At 36.1% G+C, this 24,940-nt stretch overlaps 1 protein-coding gene and 1 long non-coding RNA gene across 14 annotated transcripts in view; one reads left to right on the plus strand and one right to left on the minus strand.

Annotated features, from left to right (window-relative positions):
- Positions 1–22,103, minus strand: part of LOC116419392 — a 36,588-nt gene extending 14,485 nt beyond the window's left edge. For 3 of the 4 annotated variants that reach the window (XR_004229691.1, XR_004229692.1, XR_004229689.1), the window contains exons 1-2: positions 21,735–22,103; positions 9,422–9,914 (exon numbers count right to left, since the gene is read on the minus strand). This is a non-coding gene — a long non-coding RNA (uncharacterized LOC116419392). The remainder of the gene's footprint in view (positions 1–9,421; positions 9,915–21,734) is intronic. The other variant, XR_004229690.1, reaches the window with a different exon arrangement.
- Positions 1–24,940, plus strand: part of CALD1 (caldesmon 1) — a 239,709-nt gene that overhangs the window by 167,012 nt on the left and 47,757 nt on the right. The gene's annotated exons all lie outside the window — the stretch shown is intronic.

The raw sequence follows: 24,940 nt of genomic DNA on the forward strand, positions 1-24,940 counted from the left end.
GGTAGGAAGAATCGAGAGCATATGATATTGATGAGGGAATTATTCAGATAACTGGCTCAAGTTAGAGAATTATGGAGGCATAGAATATTTGAGCTAAAAAGTACCATAATAACTCCCATTTTACAGATGAGAAAACTGTATCTGAGGAGGGGTTTGTACCCAGGTCTTCCTGAGTCCATAGCTTTGGGGAATTGTCACTGTAATTGCACACACTGATATATCTCTTTGCCTTAGAGGTAGTATTAGTCTATGATGGACAAGTTCTAAGTTTTCCTGCCTTCCTCTAAGATGATTTATCTCAGTATTAACAGTATAAAAAGATTTTGACAAAATTTGGTTTGGAGATTATTAACATTCTTGAATGCCAAGACTTATATAAGAGCTTTGTTATTATTGTAAGTATGTGTGAATTGGCTGTTAAATACCCTCGAATTTTGATTTGTCAGCACAGTGCCTCACACATAGTATTTAATAAATGTTGGATGACTTGGTGGATTGACTACATGAGTGTATGATAAGATAATTGAGAAATACTTCATCCATGATAATATGCTGCCAATAAACTTTGCCTCTATTTAATTCTCTTCAATAATGACCAGCAAAGTCATGGGTTTCTATATTGCTCCAGATGGGGAAAAGAACATTTGACATTTGGGATATACTATATTCAGGATTGAGGCTAAATTGTTATTGCTTTCAAGAAACATACTTTTAAGTGGCAGGATGATTTAAAAAAAAAAATTAAAAGCGTTTGTTTATGCGACTACTCAAATGACCAAAAAAATCTCCACAACTCTCCAAAAAAAGAAAAAAAAACCTTTAAAGGATACTAAATGTCTTTAATCCTTCCATGAATCCTTAATAATCATCTCTTCTATTTTCCTATTGGGGGACAAAACATTTCCAGAAAAAAAAAAAACCCTATCTGTGAATCCCAGAATTGGAAGGAATTTTACAGACTATTTAGCCCAACCCATACCTGAGGAGGAATCATCTCTACAATACTATTGAGAAGTGGTCATTCAGTCCATTCAGTCTGTGTTTGAAGATTTCCAATGAGGAGGCATATATCTATCTGTCAAGGCAGCCCTTTCTGCTTGTGGCAGCTCTCATTTTTAGGAAGTCTTTCCTTTTATCAAGTCTAATTTTGCCTATTTATCATTTCTGTTCTTTCCTCCTATTTCTGCTCTCTGGAATCAAGCAGAATAAATCTAATCTCTCTTCCTGGGGCTTCATATTCTTCAAGATGGTCAAGATGTTCCTAATAGCTCTCTTCCTCTCCAGGCTAAACATCCCTAGTTCCTTTCCCTGGTGTCCATTTGGCTTCATCTCAATGCTCCTACTTATCTTTCCTCTAGAAGTGTTTCAACTAATCAATGTCCTTGAAATTTGGTACCCAGAACTGAATACAGGACAAGTCTGACCAAGGCAAAACTACAGCCTCCTTAGTCCTGCTCAATGTAGCCTTTTTTTTTTTTGACTGCCCTCTAATACCATTTATTGGTCTGTATTAAAGGTGTTTAAAATGGTCTTTAAAATTGGAATAGGTCTGTTTAGATCTCAAGCAATAAGTACAATAAAACTGTACTTATCTGATATCAGCAGGGAAAGAAGTATTTCTCATAAGCAAAGTAATTATGACCATTTTATGGAAAACTTTCTAAAATGATCATAAAACTTTCCTTAATAACTTGTGATTGTGAATGTTGGGCATGAGGAGTGAAATTAATAATTATCAAGTGATATACTCAGGAGCTACTGACTTTTATAGAACTATTTGTTCCTAGGCTTACTGGTTCCCAAATACCATGTTTTTGTTAGTTTTTGTCTGCTTTTTTACATTTTTCTATCTCCCTCTTCACCATGAAGCTGACATTTGCCATTTTTTGCTAGGGTCAGAATATATTAGGGTAGCTTCCTAATGGCTTACTGTGGAGGAAGGGAGAAAAGTAAAGGGATAATTAAATTTGTAAGATTGTTATAATGGGGGCAGCTAGGTGGTGCAGTAAATAGAGCACCGGCCCTGAAGTCTTGAGTTCAAAGCTGACTTCAGATACTTAATTCCTAGCTGTGTGACCCCTGGGCAAATCACTTAACCCCAGTTGCCTCAGCAAAAAAAAATTGTTATAATGTCAAGTAGTAGATAGCATTTACATAATATTTTAAGGTTTTTGAAGTACTTTACAAATATTATCTCATTTTATTCTCACAATAACTTGAAACATGGAGGTTAAGGATTCAGGGTCCAGAATTAGTAAATGTCTGAGGCAATGTTTGAATTCAAGTCCTCCAGAACCCAAGTACAATCCACTATCTACTATGACATCTAGCTACTTATTATACATAAGATAAAATTAATTAGAATCTAATGAAAGTGAGGATCCTAAAAGTCTTGCATAAAAATCAAGTGTGTGACTTTTAGTGATTATCATTTTGAGTGTCCCATTTCTAGTCAATATCTAAAATTACTTTTGGGTTTATTGCTCTGTCCTGGAGATCTGACATCCTACCCAGTATAGTGTTGCTATAACTTCTTAATTGAAAAATATATTAAAAAAAAGTTTTTAGAAAAACTAACGATAAGTCATAGGAGCATGCATTGACTTGAAATTCAATAAATGTTAGTGAAGTTTGCCTACTACAATCAAGATTATGCCAAAGCTCTTTCCTTATTTAATCAATACAATTACCCCTCTAAAATTTACTTTAAAAAAAATGAGACTATCGTGATTGGAATTTGCATGTTTTTATGGATCATGTTGTACTTTAAAATGTTAAGGGCTTACAACCAAATTTGTAATACTTTATGAATTCATTAGGCTTTTTACTTGGGCTATTTCTACACAACTTCAAAGCTGTATGGAAGTTTATATGTAAGCAGAGAAGGTAAAGGGCCATACAAAGATCACACTGCTACTTCCAACAGTAAGAATAGAATCAAGTCCAAATTCATCATTTTACAGAAAGATATACAGATCTAGAATGGTGAAGGGAACTATTCAGGATTCCAGAAGTTGTAGGTGGGAGAGTCCAATATTTTTTTTCCTGATCCCCAAATCCAGTGCCCTTTCTACAAATGCCAACATTTCCTACATCTTTATGAAGAGAAGCAGAAAAAAACAAACAACTTCCCTTGACCCTCTAAACTGATCTTTAAGCTATCTTCCATAGCTTTCTTCCCTTTCATGGGGAAATTCTGGGCAGGAGCAGAGAGTGGGGGACTGTTTACATTCCCCTCCTCAACGTTTTTCCTTACAGCTCAATCCTTTTGAAACTGGCTTCCAGCCACACCTTCTGACTGAAACTGCTCTTTCCATGATCTCTTCATCATTAAACACATTGATTTTCCCCCCATTTTTCATATTTCTTTCCGTTGCTGCATCATTTGTATTTGACCAACCACCTCCTTATGGATACTTTTGTGGGGTTTTATGACAATGTTATTATAATATGGTTCTTTTCCTACCTCTTTGACCTATTCTTAGTCTACTTTGTAGAATTCTCATTAATCTTGCCTTCCCCCCATCCGCTCCAAGCCTCATTTGCACAACTGTGGAGATGTATATTCCACAGTTCTGGTCTGGTCTCTTTCCTTCTCTCTCTGCATTCTTTCTTGATGATCTCAACTGCCTGGGATTCAACTGTCATGTTTATGCAGATGACTCCCAAAGGAACACATGCAGATTTCATTTCTCTCCTGACTTCCAGTCTTCAATGCCTACTAGATCTCTCTCCTTCAATGTCCTACAGGCATTTCCAAGTATAAAGAACAAAACTAGAGCTCATTCTCCTTTTCTCCCTCCTACCTCCAACCGATTCCCTCCTCCCAACTTCTCGTTTCTGTTGAGGTCATGACCATTCGTTCCATCACCAGGCTCACCACCTAGGAATCTATCTCCCTTGTCTCTTAACTCTTTCCCCATAGCCATTTAGTTGCCAAATTTTGTTGTCTACTTTCATAACATCTGTCACTCCAGTTCTCTTCTCCCTTCTATTTTCACCACTCCAGATCAGGTTCCCTTCACCTCTCACCTGAACTATTACAATAATCTCCTAAGAGGTATTTTTGAATACCATTAATTTATCCTCCACATACCTGCCCAATTGATATTACTAAAGGTCTGACCCTTTCCCTACTAAAGAAGTTTTAATGGCTCCCTGTTGCCCTCAGGATAAAATATCAGCTCTTCTTTCTGATATTTTAAGCCCTTTACAATCTAAAGCCAGCTTATCTTTCCAAAGGGATTACTTATTACTTCATAGTAGTCCACATTTCAGCCAGTTTGTCCCTTAAGCTATTTTTAGGATATGAAAGGCCATCTCTTGCTCCCATGTTTTTGTCCGGACTGTTCCCCAACCCTGAAATGTTCTTCCACACTTTTACCTTCTGAAACCCTAACCTCCCTTCAAGTTCCAAATACCATTCCCTTCAAGAGAGCTTCCCTAATTCCATCCGGAGCCTCTGGAGCTTCACACCCAGTCAGGTTGTATTTACTTCTGACATTTTATATTGTATATCTATGGACTTGTAGCACCCTCTCTGTAAATTATTAAGGTCCTTTAGGGAGGCACTATCTCCCTTTAATATTTTTATCTTCCATGAGTGGTGTAATTCTTGGCACATAGTAAGTTTGTTATTGTTCATGTTCAGTCATTTTTCAATCATGTCTGACTCTTTGTGACTCCATCTGGAGTTTTCTTGGCAGAAATACTGGCGTGGTTTGTCATTTCTTTCTCTGTCTAGTTCATTTACATCAAGTGTGTTTAATGATGAGGAAAAACTATCGCCAATAGGGTTAAGTGACTTGCCCAGCTACTAAGTGTCTGAGGTTAGACTTGAACTCAGAAAGATGAATCTTCCTGATTTAGGTCCAGTACTATATCCATTGTACTTAAGAGAAAAGTAGATTATTATTGTATTGTTTTATTTTTAATAAAATAAACACTTAGGATGTGATAGTGAGTTTTCCTTATCATTTTATTGATTCAGAATTTAATTAGAATATTACTTTCCAATCCTCATCGAACACTGATTCAAAGTTTAAACCCTTCCAGTGCTTTTGCAGCCTTATTTTCCAGGTATAAGACTAACAGAATATTAAATCTACTCCTATCTGCTTTTTTTTTGACCTTTGATCTCTTTTCTTTTTTAAGAAAAAGTTAATTGCAGAGAAGATCTTAGTTTGCTTAGTCTGATAACTTTCCAGGCTTTTTCCTTTTGTTCTCTGTGTAGCAGAAAAAAAGGAAAAAACAACAAAAAGTATCCCTGTGCTAACAATACAAAGCCTCTGTTCTAGATTCTCTGATTAGAAGGAACCCTTTTTTTTTTTTTTTTTTTTTTTTTTGGTCATTATGCTCTTGGAACAAAACAATCTCCCATTCTAGGCACGCTAGCTGAGAGTGGCTAACTTTATGTAACTTGAAATCTAAAATAACATAACAAGTCTTCAAATCTGACTTTTTTGGATATGTGGGTTGGAAGATTGAGCTTAGGTAAAGGCACCTTCCATTTGGAGAATGGAGTGACCCTGCACAGTGAGAATCGTGCTCTCCCCATTTCCCAAGGGATATGGAGGAATGCTTTACTTCCCAGACTTTCACTAGGTTACAGAGCAATAGGTCTTAGGTCTCTCCTACATATGGTTACCAGACACTAGAAAAGTCCAAGGAGAGCCGCAAGGAGGGAAAATGGAGGACACGACTAATTAAACATTAGGCTTCATCAGCAATGATATACAACAGCACGTATTACAGTACAAGTTTGCCCATCATACATGATGTCAGATGGTGTTGATGGGCTATCTGTAAGATTAATTAGACATATCCTATGTTGTCACTAAAAGAATAAAGAAGTTAAAAGCTCGTCCCAGAAAAAGAGAGAAGCCATCCAAAAATGCCACTTGGAAGCAAATTGGAATCATTTGATCTTGAAACTCAGTACTATAAAATTTCAAGTAATTTTACATGAATTTTTATTCCTAATTAACAAATCAACAAGCATCAAGGATATTTAAAATTCTAGCCAGCTGGAAATGTAAGGGAGGAAATGAGGATATGTATTTCTCTGACCAGTTGCCTGGTAACTCAAAACATGAGTATGTCTTAGAAACTTGCAGATGAATGTTGTAACTAATAACCGCGCATAGGACTTTAGGCTCTGATTTGGTAATTTTTCTGATCTGATTTTGAGGCAGCTAGGTGGTGCAATAGATAGAACACTGGACCTGGAGTAAAGAAAACCTGAATTCAAATTCTCCCACTGCCACTAACTGTGTTACCTTAGACAAATAATTTAACCTCTTTGCCTCAGTTTCCTCATCTACAAATGAGGATAATAATAGCATCTACCTCACAACGTTGTTCTGGGGATAAAAGAAGACATTTTTAAAATGCTTTGCCAACCTTAAGGTACCGTATAAATGCTAGTTATTATTATTACTTAAATTTTAACTCAGACTACATGTAAACTCCTCCAAGGATACAAAATCAAAGTGAGCTGGAAGAAGTTAGTATGGAATTATTTCTTCCTTAGGACTAGGAAATATACCTCCCTGGTCATAAAAATGTCTGATCTTTTTAATTATAAGTTAACTAAACCTATCTACCTTTAATAAAGACTGATGGGGTTTAATGGTTTATAGGACAAGTGAACTATGGAGACAATGTCAAGGGATATATAGTGCATCTTCTGGCCTTATCTAGTCTTGTTATTATCAGTGAGAAGATGTTTGAGATTCTTTGATTAGTCAGAACATTCTATTCAGTTCTCTCCAATTTTACAAAATGTTTAGAGAACTTCTCTTTGGTTCTCATTATTTATACTCAGCTTGAATATTGAACACTGAAAACTATACTTTTCCATGTTCCTCCAAGGTCCATCAAGAAAAGTGACAGAGAGGAATTTGTGATGACTGTTAGTCAATCAATAAGCATTTATTTTGCTGGACCCTGTGCTCAGTATTGGGGGTACATAAGAAAAGAACAGTAACAACAAAAAAAGACCCTAACTTTAGAGAGCTCATATTTTAATCATGGAAACTGCATAGAAATAAGTGAACATACAAAATATGTATAATATTAATGGAAGATAATTTCAGAGGGAGGAGTAGCTAGTGAAAAAAAGCCTGGAATCAGGAAGAAATCTTCCTAAGGTCAAATCTGGCCTTAGATATTTAGTAGCTGAGTGACCTTGTGCAACTACTTTTGCCTCAGTTTCCTCATCTGTAAAATGAACTGGAGAAGCAAATGACAAATAATTCCATTATCTTTGCCAAGAAAACCCTAAAAATGACTAAAGGAGAAAATTTCAGAGGGAAGGCCCTATTAGTGGAGAATGGGAGATTGTGAAAAGTCTCATAAAGAAGGTGGGATTTAGGCTGAGTTTTGAAGGAGTCAGAAAAACCCAGAAATAGAAGTGAGAAAGGAAAGCAATCTAGGTGGGGGACAGTTAGTGAAAAGGCATAAAACTGGAAGATGGAGTGCCATGTACAAGGAACAGTAAGAACAGTTTTGCTAATGTCATTAAAACAGGGAATTTGTAACCTGGAAGCTGCAACAGGAACAGGATAGGACAGACTATGCTTTCAATTTACCTGACAGTCTCCTATATATCTCCAGAGCAGGAGTTCTTCACTTTTGTGTGTGTATGTCATGGATCCCTTTATGGATCTCTTTTCAAAAGTATAAGCTGGAAAGGTAGGAAGGGCCCAATTTATGCAAGGTTGTATATGTCTTGATCCTGAAGGAAATAGAGAGTCATAGGAGTTTATTGGGGGGTGGGAGTATTAAATCTACTTTAGGAAAAATGCTTTGATAACTAAGTGGATGATGAATTGGACACTTGAGAGCCATGGGAGTTTATTGGGGGGAGAGAGGGAATGTTTCATATGCTTTAGGGAAAATGCTTTGACAACTAAGTGGATGATGATTTGGAGACTTGAAGGGGAGATCAACCAAAAGGTTATTACAGTGGTCCAGACGTGAAGTGATGAGGGCCAGCACCAGGGGGACTGTTGACCATTGTTCTGTCCAGATATGAAGTGATAAGGGCCATTGACCATGGTTCTGTCTCCTTTGAGTAGGCTTAGGGTCTTCCCCTTATAAGTTTACAAAATGGCCTAATTATCAGTGTCTAGTGAGTCAGTGAATCTAGCTGCATTCAACTTATTACATTAGATTGTAATGATGAGGAAACTATTCCTGAGATGTGAGTCATATGCATTGATCCTTCAAAACTTGGTGAGACTTTTTAGCAAATTACCAACCTAGCAGCTAAATGATAATTCAATAATCCTAAATGATTATGCATGCATAACTATAAGTGCCTCATTTTCCTCATAGGGAGACAAACTCTCATGGAAAGATAAACTATGTCATCTTTACTATTATTCTTGTCCCATGACAAAGGAAAACAACCCAAACTTAATTTAAAAAAATTAACATTTAATCCTCACCTGATCATCACTTCCAAATTATGTCTTTATCTGTATTAACCATCTAAAATGATTTAAACAAGTAGCCCATCATTTGATATTATCTGTTTTTTCAGTCTTTCCTTCTTTTTTCCCAGTCAGAAGTATCTTGCCCATTTCATTTTGTTCTTTACCAATTTTATATTCTAGTTTACTTTCAATTAGTAATGACTATCACTTTTATATTTCTAATGTCATTAAAACAGGAAATTTGTCACCTGGAACCCCCAAAAGGAACAGGATAGAACAGACTATGCTTTCAATTTACCTGACAGTCTCCTATATATCTTCAGAGCAGGAGTTCTTCACTTTTTGTGTGTGTGTATGTGTCATGGATCCCTTTATGGACTTCTTCTCAAAATCATATTTTTAGATAATTGAAGGAAATTTTAAATTTCAGTTAAGAGTAGGTGAAAATAAAGATCTCATTTTCCCCCTACTCAAGTTCACAGATCCCTTAAAATCTATCGGTGGACCCCTTATAAGAACTCTTCCTCTAGAGACTTGTCTTAATAGATGCCTCTTCAAAGATGGAAAAGTGATCCCTAGGAATCAAGTCTAGAGCAGCCATGATCCAAGAAGTCTTTGAGGAGACACAAGAATTTGAATCAGCTTTTTCTGAACTGAACTTCCTGATCCAACTTGGAGTGGGCTTGAACCTATGAGACAGCTCTTACTTAGTCATGGAACAGAGAGTAAGTAGTATGATGAAGATGAGGAAAAAAGAGTGACCAAGTCACAATCTGGGAGGGATTACAAAATAGACTTTTAATTGTCTTATACTGCATAGGTCCATTTGAGAAACGGTAGTGATGGAAGAAGAAAAAACTAAAACATTCATTTAAAAATAATAATAAAAGATCCAGTCTGGCTGATGAGTAAGGGTTGAAGAGGAGGAGTATGAATATAAGCCAAGGTTACAGGAAGGGAATATAGGGAAAAAGCCATACCCATGGATATGATTCTTGTAATCTACTCAGAAGTCCAAAGAGAACTTTTGCTGATACTCTGGTGACCCATGGCAGAGAGAGACATTGCAAGGCTGTTCAGGATCGAAGACCAATTGACTTCAGGCCCATCTAAACCAGTAAACCTCGCCAAATGGATATTGGCTTCCGTATAATCAATTCCCTCTCCACTCTCAATTTAAGCCTTCTCTGAACTGAATTTCCAAGGAAAGCTTCAAAAACACCCTTCCTAAAAATGCATTTAAAAGAAAAAGCATATTAGTGCCTCAGTTTATTTTCTTTTCTTTTCTTTACAAAACCATAATTGCAGCCTATACCAAATAGGTTGTCTTCCATCTGATGAGGCTTTAATTTTTCCAGTCCCCTCCCTTCGATGTCCATTAGCCACTTCTCTTTTTACTTGATGAGCAGCACATGTCGAAGCCACTCTTGGGGCCATCAAGCATGGCCAGTCTTTCTCTTCCCTGCCAGTGTCCTAATAAGGGAATAAATGAGCCCTTATTGGTGAGGTAAGAGGAGTCAGGCAGTGGATAATATTTTTGCTGATTGAGAAGGATAAGGTGTGGTTTGGCAGGTATTTCATTGGTTTGGCTGACTCCCGACATAGTTTGTCTCTTTTACAGTTCAAATCCCATAGAACAGACTGTCAGGCAGGCTGGTTTTTGGTATTTTTTTCTGCAGATGTTTAGCTAAGCCATAAAAATTTCATCATGTCACGGATTATACATGCTAAGGAAAGATGAGGATTCTTTGTGGCATGATGTTTCTACCATGCACACAAAAAAGGGAAGGTTAAGATTATAAGACAGATCCCATAGAAGTTTTGTTTTAAGTTTTTTCCTCAAAGGATAATGGCCATACCTCAGGTAACTGCCTCCATGTGACAGTGGTGTCTGCTTTATGTAGCAAAGGTGAAGCAGTGAACTTGTCTTAAGGCTTGAGCATCCAAGAGAAGTAGAACTAAAATGTATTGCTCAAGATGCTCACACACATTTTTATTTTTACTTTGAGGAAGGAACAAGATCACAGAAACATTGATTTAGAACTAGAAGAAATCTTAGAAATCATTAAAGTCCAAAGTTAAATAGATCTCTTAACAGATTTGTAGGTTTATTGAGGTTGATTCATTCTCAGAGACAGAATAGTGCTTTTAAAACAAATCAGTATTAGATACATGTTTGAATTTTTCCTATCAAATGAATAAAATCAGAAATCTAAAATTGGAAAGAACCTCAACTTCCTTATTAGATGAGGATCAAGCAGTTTAAATGACTTTGATATAGGTAGGAAGTATCTGGTTTTTAATCCAAGTTTCTGAGATTCCAAGTCCAAGGCCTTAAGTTTTGTCAAAGTAGTTGGGGCTGGGAGGAAGAGGGGAAGCATAATCAGGCCATAGTCAAAAATACTGACATTATATAACTTTCCTGTTTTCTGAATATTTGCCAATTTTAAATTTAATTTTAATTTAATTTAATCCAGTCTTCTTTTTTGCTTTTTCTTATATTTTAAGCCAATCACCTTGAGAAAAAGAGATAAGGGCAAGAGAGAGGGGGAGGCGCAAAATGATGGCAAGTCAAATCATTCTGATCAAGCCTCATTTTAATGGGTGCAATAGTACAGATATATATAGCAGCAGAAAAGAAGGCAGGGTTATTCAAACACAGTACTGGGTGAGGGTCCTAGACAAAGGGTTGGTATCCCGCCCTAGGATGAGCTGCTCAGATGTTTCTGGTGGCAGGAAGCTCTATGATGTGATTAGGGGATGCCTACATATCTGCCTATTCAAAGTTAGGATGTGATTAGGAGATTCCTATTCAGGAAGTCTTTGGTATGATGTGATTAGGAGATTCAACCTATTCAAGGTTGGCCTTATGTGGCTGTAGATTAGTGCAGGCTCCCCACAATTTGTATATTTATATTTCCAACATCACACATAATATCTTATACATAGTAGACAAATTGAATGTTGGATGAATGGATGAACTTTAGAGCTAGTTTTATATGTGAGGGGGGAAGAAAGATGACCTCATGAATAGTTCTAGTATAGAATGTAATTAATTCATTTGGTCATTGAATGACCATATTATCAATCTGGCAGAAGAACCTCAAAATAAATGGAGTAAATTCACTAGAATAGAGTTTCTTTTATTCTTTTACTTCCCATATCTCCGCCTCCCCTCCCCCGGGCAGCCTAAGACTCACCCTTAGGGCTTCACAGGAGTATGAGGAAGTACACTGGGCGATAGCAAATTTGGGGTAAGAAATAGAGTGAGGAAGATTCCTTTCAAGTAGAGGAAAAGGCACTGCTTATCTTCCAGGTCACTGAGATAGCAATGAAAAAGGTAAATTAGGTAAATAAGCATTCAAATGGAAATAATTTATCTGGCCGACATCAATCGTCAGAACTGTTAAACATTAATTCTCATTGCTAGTTTGACTTCAACCCCTAAGTTCTAATAAAAAGCTGAAGTCAAAAAGTGATCTCACTAAAAACTGTTTAAGATGACCTTTAGTAAGCTAAAAATAACTAATTTCCAGTAGCCCAAACCACAGAGTTATGATCTATGTCTAGTTGAAATGGAACCCCACAAGTGCAAGAAGCAACATGAAAATGAAAAAATTAATTTTTAAAAAACTTAAATATACTTGCTAAAATTTCAAAGTTTTATACTCTGGCTCAGGGATTAAAATTCTTTATGATTGCAAAAAAGCACTAATGAAGATGTTTGTTGTTTGCAATCACTTATTACTAGAGAGGGGTAAAGGAAAGAATGTGCTGTCATTATCTCTCTGGAAAGGACTTTAGAGATCATTTAGCCCAACCCAACTCTCTCAATTTATGGATGAGATTCAGTCATATAGATAATAAATACAAAATGGATTTAACCTAATTGTCCTCTAAATCCAAACAACATTTTTTGTTGTTCAGAGCTGCTTCCATTTGCATCATTCTTAATTTTTTTCTCCTTCCGCATTTTCACTAGACTGTCCCTTCTCTCCACTGGATTGAATCTGATCAGTCACAATGAGGAGAAACCTATGGCACTGGAAGAAAACCAGAGGCTATACTCTCAAAAGAATGCATTTGTCCATGGTTTGCCTCAAAGGATCATAAAACCTCTTGGAAGCGTCCTTAGGGATCATCATTAGATTATAAACTCCTTGTGAAAAGGAACTGGCTTTTGCCTCTTTTCATTTCCACAGTTTACCTACTACAGTGCCTAGCACATATAGTGCTTAAGGCTAGTGCCTAGCATTAATAAATGTTGATTATTTGATTGATCATCTACTCCAATAATCTTCTTTCTGCAATAATCTCCAATTCAAAATCCCCAAGAGCCTCTCAAGGCAACCCATTCCATTTCTGACCCTCACCCTAATTCCATTTCTGTGCTTCCATTAACCAGTTTAGAAGTTCTCTTGTCCTAGTGAGCAGAAACATGGAGCTTTGAGTCAAGGATGAGGGAAGATTTAGCTCAGTGGTTCTCAAACTTTTGTTTTCAGTATCTTTATCCTATTAAGATATCCTGTTTTATCCTATTAAAAATTATTGCGGATCTCTCCAAAGAGTTTTTGTTTATCTGAATTATATTTATAGACATTTACCATATTGGAAATAAAAACTATTTTTTAATTTGTAGACCCTCTAAAAGGGTTTCAGAGATCCCCAGGATTCTTTAGACCATACTTTGAGAACTACTGATTTTAGAGTGAGTAGGAGGCAAAGACATGGAGGCAATGAATGTAACCTATCCTTTTTTTTAATAGCATTTTTTTAAATTACACATAAAGACAATTTTTAACATTCATTTTTTATAAATCTTTGAGTTCCAAATTTTCTTCCTCCATTCTTTACCCTCTTCCCTAAGACAGCAAGCAATTTAATATAGGTTATATATATATAATCATGTAAAACATATTTCCATATTAGTCATGTTGTAAAAGAAACAGTCTGGCCCCCTCCCTCCCCCAATTACAATTTGCAAAAGCAAAAAACTGAATGTAGAGTATACTTCCTGCAATTTAGTGGTAAAATAAAGGTCAGGGATATCATGTTAACTTGGTGGGATGGTAGGGTCAAAGGAAGGGTTTTTTGGTTTGTTTTTTTCTAAGCAGAGTATGTTTGTAGACAAAAGGGAAGGAGTCATTGGAAAGATAAGATCTAAAGATGCAAAAGTGGAGATAACTGATGGAGTTAAGTCCCAAAAGGGATAGTAGATACACACACACACACACACACACACACACACGCACACACGCACATAAGCATGCTATCAGACCTAGAATACTTCAGGAATCTATGCAATTCCAGTCCTGACTAGATTCAAAATAATCTGAAATCCAATAGTGTTTCCAAAAATAGATAAAATAGGAAATATGGATTGAGGAGGGGAAAATAGCACTCAGAAGGTATTTCTTTAGAGTAGGGATGATGAGATATGGGCCTGCTTGTAATCATGCATCTAACTTGCCCTCAGTGGATTTATAATCTAGTTATAGAGGTAGGACATGAAAAAATAAATAGTAGCACAAAAGAGAAATATAACATTTAATAAACACAAGCAGTGTCACATTATTGAAGGAATGGTTCGAACAATAAGTTCTATCACAGTGTAAAAAAGAGGTCATTATGTGCTGAATGCAGGAGTTCTTGAGGTTGGTGAATTTATAAAAATATCATGACAACCATGTTTTACTATAACTGGTGTTTTAAAATCCTATGTACTTTATTATATGCATTTCAAAATATATTCTGAGAAGAGATTGCCAAAGGGTTCCATAATACAAAAAAAGTTAAGAAACCTGTAATGGTCTAAGAAATCTTCCTGAGGAAGGAAGAATTTGATCTGAAAATTAAATTTAATTGAGAAAGTTTTCCCTAGATTACATTTGACTAATGATGGTGAGATAGTGAGAATTCTGAAAGTTCTGTTCAGGATTCCAGAGTTTGGGGTTAGATGAGGTGGTCACTGAGATCTTGGATTTAGGAAGACCAGGTGTGGCTTAACCCTGCAGGCAGCAGAGGAACCTTAATTAGTTATTAATTAATTAAAGTTGAATATCTTTCAACAGAGGGCAGACAGTGAAAATATTGTATTCTGAAAAATGGAAATCTGGGTTGGATTATTCACAAAGGGTCCTCTGCAGGCCTATCGCTCCAAACGATTTGTAGGATTTGCTAAAGTTAAGTCTCCTTTTGTTACTAGGATTTATGGAGCCCTTGATAGTGAGTAGCTGGACTCAGTGTTTTATTTCTTTGATGGGGATGTGAACACTGGGAGGGCTGAGGAGTAAAACGAAGCAGCTGGAACATGAAATGAAAATAGAAGCTAGACACAGTGTGCTAAATTGGAGGGCTTCCCGAGCAATATTACTCTCTTTGGACTTGACCCGACTTCCCTTTCTTTACTGACCATGTCTACAGTAGACTTCACTAGCCTTATGTTTTTAAGCCTAATGTTAAGTCCAGCTAAAGCTATAGCAGTTCCTTCAGGCCAGTTGGATGCTAGTAGCTTACTGAAACAGTAATTGATAAGCAGGGCAAAATAAGACTTCATCCCTATTTTTCTTTGTTGTTTGGAAAAAAGATTCAATCTCCATCCTGGAAAAGGCTTTGTGCCTTCAATCCCTCTTGCCAGCCTTCCTTCTCCTAACATTATTATACTATAAGAACTAGGGTAGGGTAAATGAGGCTTTGGCCCAGGGTTCTGAAATTCAGAAGCATGTGTTTTTCCTTGGCCACTATCACCACAGCCCTTCCAACTGATTTGGGTTTATTAGGAAGTTTTATGTTTTTATTTTTTTGCCCTTGATTAAAAATAAAATTTCTAGTTATATCTGGGATAAGTCATTTTAATATTTCCATTCTAACTAGAGCATCATTTCCTCAATTGTCAAATAAGAGAACTGCACTAAATGATTTCCAAGGTCTCTTTCATCTTTAACAAAAATCTGGTAAAGTTTTTGTTTTTTTTTTTTAGTATAGATGACCCACCATAAGTAGAACACATGCAATAACTAGAGCATCATTTTCTCAACTATCAAATGAGAAAACTGTAGTAAATGATTTCTAAGGTCTCTTCCATCTTTAACACAAATATGGTCAATTTTTTTTAGTATAGATGATGACCCACCATAAGTAGAACATATGTTCTAATTTTCTTTTCTACTAGAGAAGATCTCACTGGCCCAACCTGATCCCCAGGTCACCTTCAAGAATGAATGGTCTGGAATCCAGGATGTGACCTTTTATTGTCCATTTCTTGCTCCCATCCATGAAGAATCTTCCTCTTGCCATCAGCTATTATTACATCTCTACAAGCTTCTGTGCAGGAGGGTGTGCCAGTGAGGTGTCAGAAGCATGAATGGATCTCGTGTTAAATTCTCCAGAGCTGTTGGGCTAGTAATCATACAATAGGGTTCTATGCAAGACTGGCAGCGATCCCTCCAATCTGCGGAGTTAGAAATAATACCCCCACAGGGCTCTCTCTGAGTGATCGAATCCTTCCTGAACAGGGAGAGAGGTGCCAACCTGTCTGAAAGGAAATGGCACCAGGTACATTTTGGAAGAGGGGAAATGAATACTAAACCTTTTTTTTTTTTTTTTCACTTTATAAAAAGGAAAGCAGGAGCTGCTGAGTGTTGGATGCATGTTTTGGGTTGTTTTGTTTGTTTTCTGGAGGAAAAGAGAGTGGTGGGCCTGTTATAGAAATCCATTATTTCACAAATCCTGCTGGAATCAGCCTCTCATTAGGGCTCTCTATCTTAAGATAATGGAAAGAAGCCACTGCCATACAATGTGGGTGATTTGCGCTAGTGATTTGACTTAGCTTATTTTAATTAGTCACAGGTTTTTAATCCCTTTGTTTTAAGACTTGATCGTATATCTTCTTTTTGTACTGTAAAATTCCTTTTCTTTCTCAAGTGAGATAGCTGGCAGTCTGATAGCACAGAGTGAAGTCTTGCTGTCCATCTTACATAGCACAAAAAGCCAATCATTTAATCAAAGTCTTTTGAAAGGAAATATAGATTTCTAATAACGATAGCTACCATTTATGTGGTGTTTACTATGTGCCAGGCACTATGTTAAGTACTTTAGAATCAGTCTCTCCTTTTTTCTTCAGATATCCCTGGGAGGTAAGTGCTATTAATATCCCTAAATATGGTTAAGTGACTTGTTCAGAGTCACATAGCTAGTATCTGAGGGCCCAATTGGAACTACAACAGCCATTTCTAATTCAGAGTCAAATCCTTCCAAAGTTTATGTAATTAGTGAATCAACAAAGCATTTATTAAATATCTGAAATATGCTGGTCCCTGGGCTATGTGGTGGGAATACAAAAAAGATACAATCATAGATTGAGATCTGACAGAGATTTTTGCCCCTAATCTGTGACCTTTTGGCTGGTTTTATATAGATATGATTTATTCTAAGTTAGGCCTGCAATTAGAGGCTGGGGGTTGGTTGATTATCAGGTAGCTGAATGAAAGCTAGCCTTTTGGCTTGATCACTTCAAATATTCTGATAGCATTTAGTCTGTACATATCTTTCCACTTTTGTGAATGATCTGTTCCATCCTTGGCTAAGAGAGAATAGTTTAGTCCAATCCCTTCATTTTACAGAAGAAAAGTAAGAGATTTGTTCATAGATACTCATGTGTCCAGTAGCAGAGCTGGGATCTGAATGCAAGTCCTCTGATTCCAAATTAACAGTTTTTTCTATTTTCTCTCTTCTATACCATTAAAAAAAAAAAAAAAATAGAACCTGGAAGTAGAAATTCCCAAATATTTCCCTAGGATATTTATTTGGGGCCCTTCAGATTATGTTTGCATATAAATAGTCAAATGAACCTGAGTCCTTAGCAATTAGTGAAAAGTCACTTGTGGGATTTTGGTTCAGGTAGTCAGTTGGTTGCAAGCTTCACTCTGAACAGGCCTCCAAGGGGTAAGGCTGAAACAGCATGTATTGTATAAGTTTGGAATCTGGTTTTTTCAGCCTCACTTTTCCTTTTATTTGCCAGCATAAATACAGCCTAAGTTTTATTATGACCATTTCACAATAAAAAAAAAATTGTGAGTTTGGCAAAAATCCTGGATTAGGCACAAAAGAGGAATTCACATTCTCAAATGCACAGTGAAGATGAGTTCAGTGTCCATTAGCCAGATTTCATATTTACCAGGTCTTAAGTCAGGGACAAAAAATGTGGGTTTTGTTCTTCTTAATTCCATTAAAATACTAAGCATATAATCCACCACTCTCAATCCCTTATTCATATCTTTCCCAAACACTTTTAAAATCACAAAATATTTTTAGATAATCTTATAATCTAGTCCAGCTCTTTCACTTTGAGAAATCTTAGGTTCAAAGAGGTCAAATGATTTGCTTGACATCTTACTTCAAATAAAGAGTAAGATCATAAGATTATAATTTTAGAGTTGAGTGACCTCAGAGGCCATCTAAGCTAATCCCCTCACTTCACAGATGGGGAAATGCCCAATGAGAATGTGTGGACACTAGTAAGAGTTAGAAAGAAGTTTTCTATTTCCACAGCTATTCTTCTGGCTCTCAGCCTTAGTGTTCTTTTCACCACAAAAAATAACCAATTTATTTTCCATTTTCAAGCATCACTTCCTAGATATCTATAACCAAGGTACTTTTAAAAAATCCATAAAGGAGGAACTTCTTTGAATCCTAGTGCCAAGTTGCTCTATGTAGAATGAACAGAGAATATGGTGGGATTGGCAGAGTACACCAAGCTCAGAACATTAATATCAGAGCTGATAATGTCAGAAGGCAGAATGTGGTAGAATTCTGGTTCTAGAATCAGACAGCCAAGTTTTAAGTCCCATCTCTCAAACTGAAAATGTAGGAGAGTCTTCTCAGAGTTTCATTTGACTCCCCTATAAAATGGGGGAAATGGCACTTGAACCAATCAGTGAGATAGTCAAGAATTCAATAAGATATTCATCAAGGAATGCTTTGAAAAACCTTCAAGTTTTAGAAAAATGTGAACTCTTATTAATCCAGTTGAATTTACTGCTAACAGCAGAACTTTGAAGAGAAGTGTTTGTTCCATTTCTCCTTTGTACTTCCATCCTGCCTCAGTTTACATTTGGAAGCAGTATCATTCAAATGAGGAAAGGCTGAGAGGGGAGTGGGGCAGAAAGGGGAGGAAGAGGAGACAGAAAGGCTATCAGAATGCTATGCACTTATTACTTACTGCCCTTGTTAAGTCATTTCACATGTTTTCTATTGCCTGTTTTCCTGATCTGTTAATGTTTGTTTCATGCCTGATACTAGGACCCTTGCCAATGGGAATGTTTTATTAATGCAAAAAGTAAACAACATCTGACATTTTCTTGGAGATGTTTGACAAGTATAGATTGGAAGCAACTGTTATATGATGGATAAATGGTGAATTTTTCTTTCTTTTTGAATGTAACACCTATGTTAGGACCCACAACCAATAATTACTAGGAAAAAATGAATATGTCAGCTGTTGGAGAGTAAATCACTCTCCCCTCTTGAACCTCCAATCTGAACTTGATTTGTCAATCATTCGAAGTCCTTAATTTTGGGGGTTTCCCTCTGCTTCTTCTCCAGTGTTTAGGAATTAGCAGAGTTCAAAGCAGCTGGGATAGAATGCTGGGCCTGCAGTCAGAAAAACCTAAATTCAAACCAGCCTGGGATACTTTCTAGTTGTGTGATCCTAAGCAAGTAATTTAACCCAGTTTCTTTATCTGCAAAATGAACTGAAGAAAGAAATGACAAGCTACTTTAGTATCTTTGCCAAGAAAATCCCAAATGGAGGCAAAAAGAATTGGACATAACTAAACAGTAACAAAGTCAATGTGTATATTGTTTTCCTAGCTTTGCTTAATTCATTCTACCTCAGTTCGTATAAATCTTTCCATATGTAATTTTTGTCTTTTGTTACAACCTGATAATAATACTGGAACTGAAAGGTGATACAATCAATAGAGTGCCAGACCTAGAGTCAGGAAGACTTGTTTTCCTCGTTCAAACTGGCCTCAAACACTTAGCTGTAGGACTCTGGCAGGTTATTTAACCTCCATTCTCAAATCGCTGGAAAAGGAAATGGCAAACCATTCCAGTATCTTGGCCAAGAAAACCCCATAGACAATATGGCCCATGGGGTCACAAAGAATCAGACATGACTGAATAACAGCAGCAACAAAAAGTTTAACACTTTCAGGAGCTATGATTTCATAAATGTGCTCTTCCCCACTATATAGCATAAGCTTTTCATACTTTAGTGGATTATTTAAGGAGATGCAATGATGATGTAGAGTGACAAATCATAGACTCATGGTTTAGCGGAGACCTTAAGACTCTTCTATTTTAACTTCCACATTTTGCAGATGAAGAAACTGAGACCGGAGAAGCTACATATGTTGCCCAACACCAATAGTTAGCAATTGGTAGAGTTGGAATTTGAGCCCCATTGCTCTAAGGCCAATCCACAACTCTTTCCATTGTACTACAGATACTTGTCATGTGACTTAATAAATATTTGTTGAATGTGACTAAATGTTTACAGAAGATTTGGGATCCAGTAAAAACTTAACTAGGTTTTACCTAGTATGCATCATTTGGATTTTGTACAAACAATAAAACTCCTAATAGATAAAACCCTCACTATCCTAGCTATCTATACACAAGGCACTTTTTTAAACCCACAAAGAAGGTTTAAAATCAACTTGAGTCCCAGTGCATTCAGTTCCTTCCAGACTTTTCCTATCCTTTTTTGGTGTCCCTCCCTGAACAATTCTTCAGAGGCTCAGAATAAGGACTGATATTTTCCCTCCTTCCATTCCCTGCCCTACCATGCAGTCTGTGCTTGTATCTCTTTTGTCCCTGCAAGGGCAGGGAGGAACACAGGCTTACAACTTGTGTAGAAGTGATATCTACTTAGAGAGCAAAGATAGAGGAAGTGATATTCTAATACCAGTCCCCAGCCCAAGCTTTTTCTCACCATTTCTTTGTCCCAGCATTTGCTCGAGTATGGTGACATGGCAAAGGTTCTTTGGCAGACAGCTAACATCGTTAAAGGAACTTTTGGAGTACAGATGACACATTCACTTGTTTACAAACAACAAATTAAATTATGAGAACTAAATGTTTTAGGGAGTTTAGTTCTTCCTTTCCTTCCCCAAGGAGCTTTCCATTCTGCCCAAGCTCCCTGAGACATAGTGTATCCACTTACTCTTCTAGGAGTATGTGAAGTTCTCATTAATTCTTCCACATCCATACATTCCCCTTTCAGAACATTTTTTCCCTCCTCACTTAAAAATGCTAACATTACCGTAATTAGTGGTTAGGATAAATTTGTGCCTACCCCAGGTCAGAGTAAACAGCAAACTTTCTGAAAACTCATTACTTTTACTGGCCCATGGGTTATGCTTAAAGAATCCAAATGGTGCCCAAATTGCAGTAATTATCAGACCCACAGAGGGAATGGCTTTGTCACATAATGGAACACTATCTCTGGAGTCGCAAGACCTAGGTTCAAATGTGACTCTTCAATCTTGTGTAATCTTGCATAAGTCATTTCTCTCTGGGCCACCATGGTTCCCTCTATAAAATGAGGGCATTGGACTAAATGAACTTATAATGAATCATCTATTTCTAAGTCTTGTAATAAGTAAGTGTGAAGTCTGGAGTCCTGGTGGCTTTGATCCCTCTCAGAAATTTTTGATTCATCTGAAGAGGACAGATATAAGTGTTCTTGAGCTTTAATTTTCTCTTCTGTTATGAGATATGAGGATAAGAATGTTTCTGATATCTAATTCATGCTGGAAGGAAATTTTTGTAAAGTTTTTTCAGTGCCATCAAAACATGATTATAAATAATAATAACAAATGCAGATTTTTAAAATAAAAAGATTTATGTTGAAATAGAATGTTGGTCATTATCAGTTATCCAATGATTGTAAACATAAGTTCTAGAAATAGAATTCTGTTTAGCTTTGAAGTCAGAGGAACCAGCTTCAAATCCTCACCATTTGACCACAATATGAAAGGTGGAGTTAAGATGGCAGAGTGAGGGCAGAGACTCCCCAAAGCTCTCCCCCAAATCTCTCCAAATACCTTTGAATATTGACTCTAAATAGATTTTAGAGTTTCAGACCCTGCAAAAAGATGGAGTGGAACAATTTTCCAGCCAAAGATTACAATATAAAAAGACCTACTTCTAAGCTTAGAGGGAGGGATATACTGAAGCTACCTTAACTTAGCTCCTAAGAGTCATTAAATTTTTAGCATGAGTACTTACCTCTTGGAAATCAGTAAAGACATAAACCAGAGCTTGATTGATTATTTTGTTGATTTCCTAAACTTAAGAAATAGAAAAATGTTAATAATACAGATTAAGCTTAAAAGCATGTCATATAGGAGAACCAGTTCTTAAACATTTACCAGCCAACCCCTATTTACAGTTTTACATGTATGATGTAAATGTTTTCCATGACTATTCCTTAAACTCTTCCACTATGATGGCAAGCCCATTCCTAGAACTCTTTCCAATGAGGCAGAAATCAACTGAAAGTTACATTCATTCATAGTTCTCAGAATCATTCACTGTAATAGGCTCAATTGGAGTTTTTGTTCCCCAGTCTCATTTATCTTTCTGCTTTGGCAAGAAGCCCCATCTTTTCTCATTGCTATAGAAACCCTTGTGATTATAGGATGCTGTCAGTCTGACTTCATATGAGCCTCCTGTAGAGGAAATAGTGTTTTGATAGTTAAGATCCTTTGATGGGAACATAAATAAGGCCATGTCTATATGATAATATAATATCAACATATTTTATCTTTTAATATAATAATTCAGATTTCTCTGGCATGAAGTGAGGCAAACCATCACTTCTTGTTCCTAGTGATATTTTATTAAGTCCATTTTAAACTGTAGAGAAATTGGTCAGCTTCAGGAAACACTCAAGTGGGATGTTTCAGTTAAATTAACTGGGTCCCAGGAATCAAGAATCAACTGACACTTCTCTTCATTAAACAAAGAGACCAGAAGCAGATAATCAAAGCCATTATAAAAAGCTAAAACACCAAAGAATGATTAATAGAGGCTGGGTTTTGAGGGGATTAAAAATATTTTTGTTTGTTATTGAGAAGGAGAGGGAGAAAGAGGACAGAAGAAAGGAGTAAAAAAGTGAAATTAATTCTTGCCAACAATAACTGGCAAAAGAGATGGCTAACTTCTGGGGTGGACATTCTTTCCATAGCCCAGAATATTCAATTTGATGGCATAATAATACTTATATAGCATGTAATAGTTTCTTATATTTATATAACTTACCCTTATGATTATAAAAGCTTTTTCCATTTATCTCATATACTTTCCAGGTGTGCTAAGCTTCTACATATATTACCTAATTTGAGCCTCACAATAATCCTATGAGATAATGTGTCATCATCATCATTATTATTATTCCCATTTTACCAATGAATATATTAAGAATGAGAGAAGTTAAGTAATTTAACTATGATTTCAAAGCTGCAAATATCCAAGTCAGGTTTCAGACTCAAATCTGAGGCTGATCATTTTTCAAATAAGAAAATTGAGATTCCACATTAGTGACTAGCGCAAAGACATACAGCTAATAAGCAGTGGATCCTAGCTTGAGCTTCTGTCTTCTAATTCCAAATATAGTACAGTTATTCCTTCTACATTATAGGAGTTATGCCTTCCACCCCCATAATCTGGAAAATCACATATTGGCCCTCACTTCATGCCAGAGAAATCTGAATTATTATGATATTAAAAGATAAAATATGTTGATATTACATAATACCATATATTTTATGTATTTCTGAGTTTCTAAACTTTTTCTGTCATCTGCTGGCCTTTGAGTGTTGTCAGCAGTTTCTGCCAAACTTCCCCTTCAACCCCCAACCCCCCAACAAATTCCCATTTCATTTCTTATGCTAACCCACAATATATCAAAACTGCAATGGGGAAAGTTACAATGTGGAAGGGATAATGTACTCAAAAGAGACTTGAGTGTCTTTGAAAATGTTCTTTTAAAAAATAACAATCAATAAATAAACTTTTGGAAAAATAAAAAATAATTACTCAATCTAGATTTAAAAAGTATTCAGTTACATCTTAAAAACTTTCCCTTGAAAAGTCCAATAGCATCAGAGTACTTTCAGTTGTTTTTTTCTTTCTGCAAAAGTAGAGATAATAAATGCCTTGAGAATATGTGATTTATGATACCAGATCTGGACTAATATATATGTGAGCCCCAGGCAAGTTTTAAAAATCACATTCCTCTAAGTTTTACTGTTGTTTAGAGATTTTGAGCTCTTACCATCATACAACAAAACTAATTATTCTGCACCAGCAAAATTCTCTAACATTAAAAGTATGTACATTTTTTAAAAATTATCCTCTCTTGTGCTGCTGCTATTTCACTATGACATGAAGATAACTCTGGGTTCCCAAAGGCTGTGTCAGCAGAATATAAATTTTTCAGTTCTTATTAAGATGGAAAAGCTTCCAGTAAGGGCTTAGTGATGATCTGAGTAGCTCGAAATCAGCCTTCTTAAGGCCAAAGAAGCTTATAATAGGGTTGACTACAAAGTAATTCATTTTTCAACCATATTGTCATATTTGAGTTCCAAGCTATCTTCCTCCATTCCCCTAACCTCTCTCTAGAGAAAACCTATATTTGATACAGATTTATATATGATACTATATAATATAAGTTCTATATACCAGTCCTTTCTCTTCCTTCATAGGTCCTTTGTAGTTGATTTGATCATTCATGTAACTCAAAACAACTTAGAAACGCACATTAATATGAATATTTTAGAAGATGTAGCTTCTTTTCCTTTTACCCTGTTCACCTTGGGAAACAGATCTAATAGTGATATAGGTGAGTCAAAGGGTATACACAATTTTATAACTCTTTTGGGCACAATTCCAAATTGTCCTCTTGAATGTTGAATCACTTCATAGTTCCAACAACAGTGTATTAATGTCCCAATTTTCCTCTATCCCCTCCAATATTTATCATTTTTCCCTTCTATCATTTTAGCCAATCTGATAATGTGTTAGATGGTATCTTCAAGTTGTTTTAATTTGCTTTTTTCTAAACAATAATGATTCAGAGTATTTTTTCATATTATATATGTCTTTGATTTCTTCCTCCCAAAACTGCCTTTTCATCTCTTTTGACCATTTATCAATTGGGGAATGACTCATGTTCTTATAAATTTGATAAAGTTCTCTGTGTATTTGATATGAGTTCTTTATTTAAGAAATTGTCTACAAAATTCCTCCCCTCCCAATCTTCTGTTTTCTTTATTCTCTTTAATAAAATTTTTATTGTTTCTATGATTTGTTCTTTAAACACTCATTTTTCAAGAGTAGGCTTTTAATCTCCAATTAATTTTTAATCGTATTTCTATGGTCCCCTATTAAATGTAATTTTTATTGCATTATGATCTTAAAAGGATTCATTA

This window comes from Sarcophilus harrisii, chromosome 5, assembly GCF_902635505.1.
Source record: "Sarcophilus harrisii chromosome 5, mSarHar1.11, whole genome shotgun sequence".
Classification (NCBI taxonomy): Eukaryota; Metazoa; Chordata; class Mammalia; order Dasyuromorphia; family Dasyuridae; genus Sarcophilus; species Sarcophilus harrisii.